The 6,544-nt window shown below is 47.6% G+C and overlaps 1 pseudogene; it reads right to left on the minus strand.

Moving 5' to 3' along the window:
* LOC103262366 overlaps positions 1–6,461 on the minus strand; it is a 12,030-nt pseudogene extending 5,569 nt beyond the window's left edge.
* Positions 6,462–6,544: the final 83 nt, after the last annotated feature.

Consider the following 6,544-nt stretch of genomic DNA (forward strand, 5'->3'; position numbering starts at 1 on the left):
CGACAGAGCGAGATTCCAACTCAAAAAAAAAAAAAAAAGAAGGGCTTGTGATGAACAGATTATCAACATATTGGGGTAGAACTTTGTCAACTGGACTTTTGTAGGTCTCTGGTTAGAGTTTCTCCAAATAAGGTGAGAGAATTTTTGAATCCTTGTGGTAGCACTGGCCAACAGTATTGGAAACAGGTCTTAATGTCAGGTTCTATCCATGCAAAGGCTTACGGAAGCTGACTCTTTCTCCACTGGAACACAGAAGAAATTTCTAAGTCCAACGCTATAAATCAACAATGGTCCCCTAATTCTGAGGTTAGTGGTGTGTAGGGGTTAGCTACTGTAGGGTGTATATTTTGAACAATATCATTAACAGCTCTTAAATCTTGTACAAATTTTTATTCATCTGAGTGGGGCTTTTGACCAGAAGTATGGGCGTGTTATATGGCACCTGACATGATCTCATTATTCTATATTTCAAGAACCAAATTAGAATGGGCTGCATGTCTTGAAAAGCTTCTTGTTTTAGGTTTTTTTTTTAGACCAGGGACTTTAATTAGATTTTAATTGGTAGCATTGACAGCCCTTCCTAGTAGTTTCATTGCCCATGTCTCAGGACTGAGTACCCCGTTTAATTTTTCTGGGCTGTTTTGGAAAGAACTCTCTAAATCTTTTGGGCTCTGGCCCAAAGCCAATTTAGTCAATGATTCCTAGAGCGCCAGACCCTGTTTGGTCGGCAATTGAATCTGTAATTTTTATTTTTGAGGCTTAAATGTTCTTTGAGTCTGTAACTTTTATAACAAGTCTCTTTCCAATAAGGGAATAGGGCATTTGGGGACGTGGAGAAACTTATGTTTAAGGTCAACGGGGGCAGGAATTGATTGGTCTGAAGTATCCCATTCATTCCCACTACATTTACCAAAGCCTTTGAAAAGGTAGGTAAAGGCTGATTAATTACTGAGTGAGTAGCACTAGAATCTACCTGAAATCTATTTCTTGAGACTCCACTGTCAGGCTCATGGGGCAGTGGGGGGTCAGGTCTAGTGGAGATAAATCCCAGGGTGGAGGCCTGGGGCACCCTCATTTTTCATCAGAGCCGAGTATAGACGGAGAAGGCTATGGAGGTCCTGGGAGTGCCATGGGTAACATAGGTTGGGCTTTTTCTTTTTTAAATCTTTTGGGGCAGTCTTTGACCCAATGTCCTGTGTTTTTTGTTGTTGTTGTTTTTGAGTCAGAGTCTCACTCTGTCACCTAGGCTGGAGTGCAGTGGCACACTCATGGCTACCACAGCCTCAACCTGCTGGGCTCAGGCGATCCTTCTGTCTCAGCCTTCCAAGTAGCTGGAACTACAGATGTGTGCCAGCACGCCTGGCCAGTTTTTTGATTTATTGTAGAGATGAGGTCTTGCCAAGTGGCCGGGGCTGGTCTCGAACCCCTGGGCTCAGGAAATTCTCTCGTTTCCGCATTTCAAAATGTGCTGGGATTACAGGGTTGAGCCACCATGCCTGGCCTGCACGTTGGTCTCTTTTAAGCCTGTTTCTGCACCCATTCCTTTTGCCTTTATTTCTTTGGACTTGGGAGGCTCTTACTGCTAACATGATGATACCTTGTCTCATAGTTTCTGCCTCCCTGGCCTCACAGTTATTGAACACATTGTAAGCAATGTCTATCAGCTGTGGTGTGCTCGTCTCCATGGCTTCATCCACCTTTTGCAACTTTTTACGCATATCTGGAGCGCTCTTCCCTATACAGGTCGTATTTATCTTCCAGGCGTTTTCTGGCCTGGGCATCTATGTCCGTGTACCTTCCTGCAGGTCTGATAGAGCCTCTCTATTAACTCGGAGGGGGTCTTTGTCTGTCTTCGGTTGTAACTCTTGGACTTTGTCTAGACTTTTAGGTCTGGGCACCCCCTTTCGTAATCCTGATAAAATGTACCTTTGATAATGATCCAGGCTAGTCAGTCCTCTGCCTGTCTCATTAGGAGCCCAGTTGGGGTCAATGTGTGAGGCTGCACTTTCAGGTTCCGGGCTGTCATTGGGGTGCTCAGCATAAAAACGCTCTGCCAGACTGGGCTCGGTGGCTCAGCCTGTCATCCCAGCACTGTGGGAGGCAGAGGCGAGTGAATTGCCTGAGCCTGCGGGTTTGAGACCAGCCCGGGCAACTTGGTGAGACCTCATCTCTACAATAAATCAAAACTTAGCCAGGTATGGTAGTGCGTGCCGGTAGTTCTGGCTACTCGGAAGGCTGAGGTGGAAGGATCACCGGAGCCCAGCAGGTCTAGGCTGTAGTGGCCAGAAGTGTGGCATGGCACTCCAGTCTGGGTGACAGAGTGAGATTTCAACTAAAAAACAAAAAACAAAAAAAACTGCTCTGCCTCCTCCTTGACCTTGCCTATTGCTAATCTGTAGTTAACATTACGTTCGTGAGTGCTGATCTACTGCCCAGGTGGACCTATGAGTGAAGAAACGATCTACTGGTTTTTGTGGGACTTCTCAGTGAGGCAGATTGGTTATTTTTTCAGTGGAGCAATCTCAACATGGCAAACGGACTGTAGCCCCAGTAATAACCTGCTGGCGTCCCATTTTGGATACTACCTCAAAGAGTAGGGGTAACCCTGCCTGGGGTAGCCCATACCCCCCACCAAAAGAAATCCCCTGTCTCATTTGAGATGGGGACAACAGTGGTCTTTTTACCTCACCATATCTAGACACTGCCATGGGGATGCATTGTGGTGGGTTGGCTGGCATGCCAAGAGTTACAGGCAGTATTTATTTATTTTATTTTTATTTTTATTTTTTGAGTCAGAGTCTCCAGTGGCACGCTTACGGCTACCCCAGTAGAACTGCTGGGCTCCAGCGATCCTTCAGCCTCAACCTTCCGAGTAGCCGGAACTACAGGTACACGCTACCACGCCCAGCTAATTTTTGGTTTATGTATTGTAGAGACGAGATCTCGCCAAGTTGCCCAGGCTGGTCTCGAACCCGCGGGCTCAGGCAATCCACTCACCTCGGTCTCCCAAAGTGCTGGAATGACAGGCTGAGTCACCGAGTCTGGCCTACAGGGGGTATTTTATCATGGGCTTTCTGAGTTTGCTCGTCATGACTCACAGGTGTAGTTCCCATGACTGAGGTAGCAGATGTCGAGGCCGCAGTCACAGGGACCTGATCAGCCTGTGAGCTGGGCGAAATCACAGACTCATGGGGTGTCCTGAAAGGGTGGGTTTAAAGAAGTTGGTAATTGTCTAGTCTCTCACTCTCTTTCTCTCGCTAACATTTCATAAATCCAAATATACCTTTAGAGCTCCCTGAACCACGAGTTTGTTATCTTCCTTCTTTGAGTCATTTTCATATAATAACATAAATGCCTGTAGAGATGGTATTTTTTCAAAGTTTCCTGATCTCTGGCAATATGAATCCAGTTGTAATATGGTATAATAATTAAGACTTCCATTAATTATCCATTTTTCCCCTGACTCCAATGGATACACGGGCCAAGCCATGTTACATAAAAATATCATTTGTGACCGGGCACGATGACTCTCACCTATAAACCCAGCACTTTGGGAGGCCGAGGTGAGAGGATTACCTGAGTTCAAGACCAGCCTGGGCAACTTGGTGAGAACTCATCTCCACAATAAATAAAAAAATCAGCTGGGCGTGATGATGCATGTTTGTAATTCTGGCTACTTGAAAGACTGAGGCGGAAGGATCGCCTGAGCCCAGCAGGTCGAGGTTGCAGTGGCTGTGAGCATGCCACTGCACTCCAGCCTGGGCAAAAGAAAACTCAAAAAAAAAAATTTATGTATATATTTTTTGACATATATATATATAATGACATATATATGTTTCATTGTCATTGATGAATCGCTATATTGTTTCCAATCTGCCAAAATACCACCCAATGGGCTATCAGCTGAAATAGATCTGATATTATCCATGTTTAGGGTTCATTACAATTAAAAAAAAAGTCAGAGTCTCGCTCTATCACCTAGGCTGGAGTGCAGTGGCATGATCATGGCCACTGCAGCCTGACCTCCTGAGATCAGGCGATCCTTCTGCTTCATCCTCCAAAGTAGCTGGAACTACAGGCACACGCTACCACACCCGGCTAATTTTTGATTTTTACTGTAGAGATGAGATCTCGCCAAGTTGCCCAGGCTGGTCTCAAACCCCTGGACTCTCAATCCTCTCGTCTCTGCCTCCCAAAGTGCTGGGATTACAGGAGTGAGCTACTGCACCTGGCCTAGCATTCAGTTTTAATAAGGAGCCCGCCAATGTCTTATTGTTCTTGAATAAAATAATGGATAGTGGGCTTTTACATGCACGGTTGTCCCAAGAAAAATGAGGAACCCAAGGAATGATTTGAGAGCCGTAAAGAGGGCACAAAAAAACACGCCCAGGAGGCAGGTTGCCGTAAACTCTCTGTGTTCATGTCAAGCAAGTCTCACTGTGTGAATGATAATCTATACAGGCATATGGATATGCCCTGTGGACCCCATAGGCCCGGGAGAAAAAAAAGTGTCAATAAGCAATACCATGGGATGCCATCAGAGGGCAGTCGGCCCTCGTAAACCTGTTTCAAGTCATGGCTTCTAGTAGTCTGGTCCCCGATGCAAACCACCTTAGAGTATAATGATTTTGATTTTTCTTTGGTCAACATCTACAGAAAGAACATCTTCTCCTTGGGACTGGATATTGGACTCGTTAATAATCGCACAAACTTAGCCAGGCTCGGTGGCTCAGCCTGTAATCCCGTGCCTTTGGGAGGCTGAGATGAATGGATTGCCTGAGCCCGTGGGTTTGAGACCCGCCTGGGCAACTTGGCGAGACCTCATCTCTACAGTAAAAATCAAAAATTAGCCGGGTGTGGTAGCGTGTGCCTGTAGTTCCAGCTACTTTGGAGGTTGAAGCGGAAGGATCGCTGGAGCCCCAGCAGGTCGAGGCTGCGGTGGCTGGGAGTGGCCACTGCACTCCAGTCTGGGCGACAGAGTGAGACTCCAACTCAAAAAAAAAAAAAATTGCACAAACTTTTTAAAAAAATTGAATAAGTAGATAGAGGTTGGGCTTGGTGGCTCAGCCTGTCATCCCAGCATTTTGGGGGACTGTGGCAAGTGGATTGCCTGAGCCCGCAGGTTCAAGACCAACCCGGGCAACTTGGTGAGACCTCGTCTCTACAATTCAAAAAAAAAACTAGCCAGGCGTGGTAACATGCACCTGTAGTTCCGGCTACTTGGAAGGCTGAGGTGGAAGGATCGCTGGAGCCCTGCAGGCCGATGCTGGGGTGGCCGTAAGTGTGCCGCTGCACTCCAGCCTGGGCGACAGAGTGAGAATCCAACTCAAAATAATAATAATAATAATAATAAGCACATAGAAAGGCCAGATCTTGCTGGTTTTTTCGGCCACACCCAGAGTATAACTTGGGCTCTATTCATTTCACTGAAAATGATATATTTTTTGTGTGGATAAAGTGTGTTTATTTTCTTCTATATGTGTTTTTTGTTTTAAAAAAGGAGAAAGGGTTGGGTGTGGTGGCTCATGCCTGTAATCGCGGCACTTTGGGAGTCGAAGTCGAGAGTATTGCCTGTGCCCAGGGGTTCGAGATCAACCTGGGCAACTTTCTGAGACCTCGTCTCTACAATAAACAAAAAAAATTAGCTGGATGTGGTGGTGCCTGCCTGTAGTTCCAGCTACTTGGAAGGCTGAGGCGGAAAGATTGCCTAAGCCCAGCAGGTCGAGGCTGAGGTAGCTGTGAACGTGCCACTGCACTCCAGCCTGGGGGACAGAGTGAGACCCTGACTCAAAAAGAAAAAAAAAAGGAAAAAGGAAGAAAAAGACTCCTTTTTTCGGATGCACTGTCCACTGGGCTTGGAGTGGGTGGAGCCGGGCCAGGCCCCTAGGAGAAGGCACAGAAGTAGACGGCAATGGCATGGACGTAGTGGTCCATGGGGAGCAGGTGTCCCCAGGCTGGCCCTCATCGCCCAAAGAAAAGCTTTCTTCAGCAACGCCCAGCTCTTCCACACAGAGCTGCCACACAGCAGGGGGAGGCCAGTCTCCGTTTGGAACCGGACCGAGTCTGGCTCAGGTGACATCGCTACGACGTGTCTACCCAGCCTTCCTGAAGATATAATGAGAAAGGCGGTCTCCCAGCTGAGTACCTCCAGGACCTCCTGCAATTTTCTGGCAAAACCCAGCAAACCTGCATTTATCAAAGTCCTGACACGGGTGGGTGAGGATTTCTAGCCGATCTGGCACCTGGAAATGCTTGAACATGGCCTGTTTGATGTAGCCGAGAGCATGAGAGGCGGCCTCTGGGTTGTAGATGGAGTCAAGCACTATCTTCACTGCTTGGCGCGCAATCCAGTAGGCTGAGCCCCCCCATCACGTGGTCCCAGCCACGTCTGAGCCATCAGCGTTGATGAGCCTGCAGGTGGAGCCTGTCCCAGCCATGAGCACGGTCCCACCGCCCAGCATCAGTGGTGATAAAAGGGCTTTCACACAGCCGGGCCCGGTGGCTCAGCCTGTAATCCCGCGCCTTTGGGAGGCTGAGGGGAGTG

Source organism: Carlito syrichta, unplaced genomic scaffold, assembly GCF_000164805.1.
Source record: "Carlito syrichta isolate Samal-C Ts95f unplaced genomic scaffold, Tarsius_syrichta-2.0.1 Scaffold304469, whole genome shotgun sequence".
Taxonomy (NCBI): domain Eukaryota; kingdom Metazoa; phylum Chordata; class Mammalia; order Primates; family Tarsiidae; genus Carlito; species Carlito syrichta.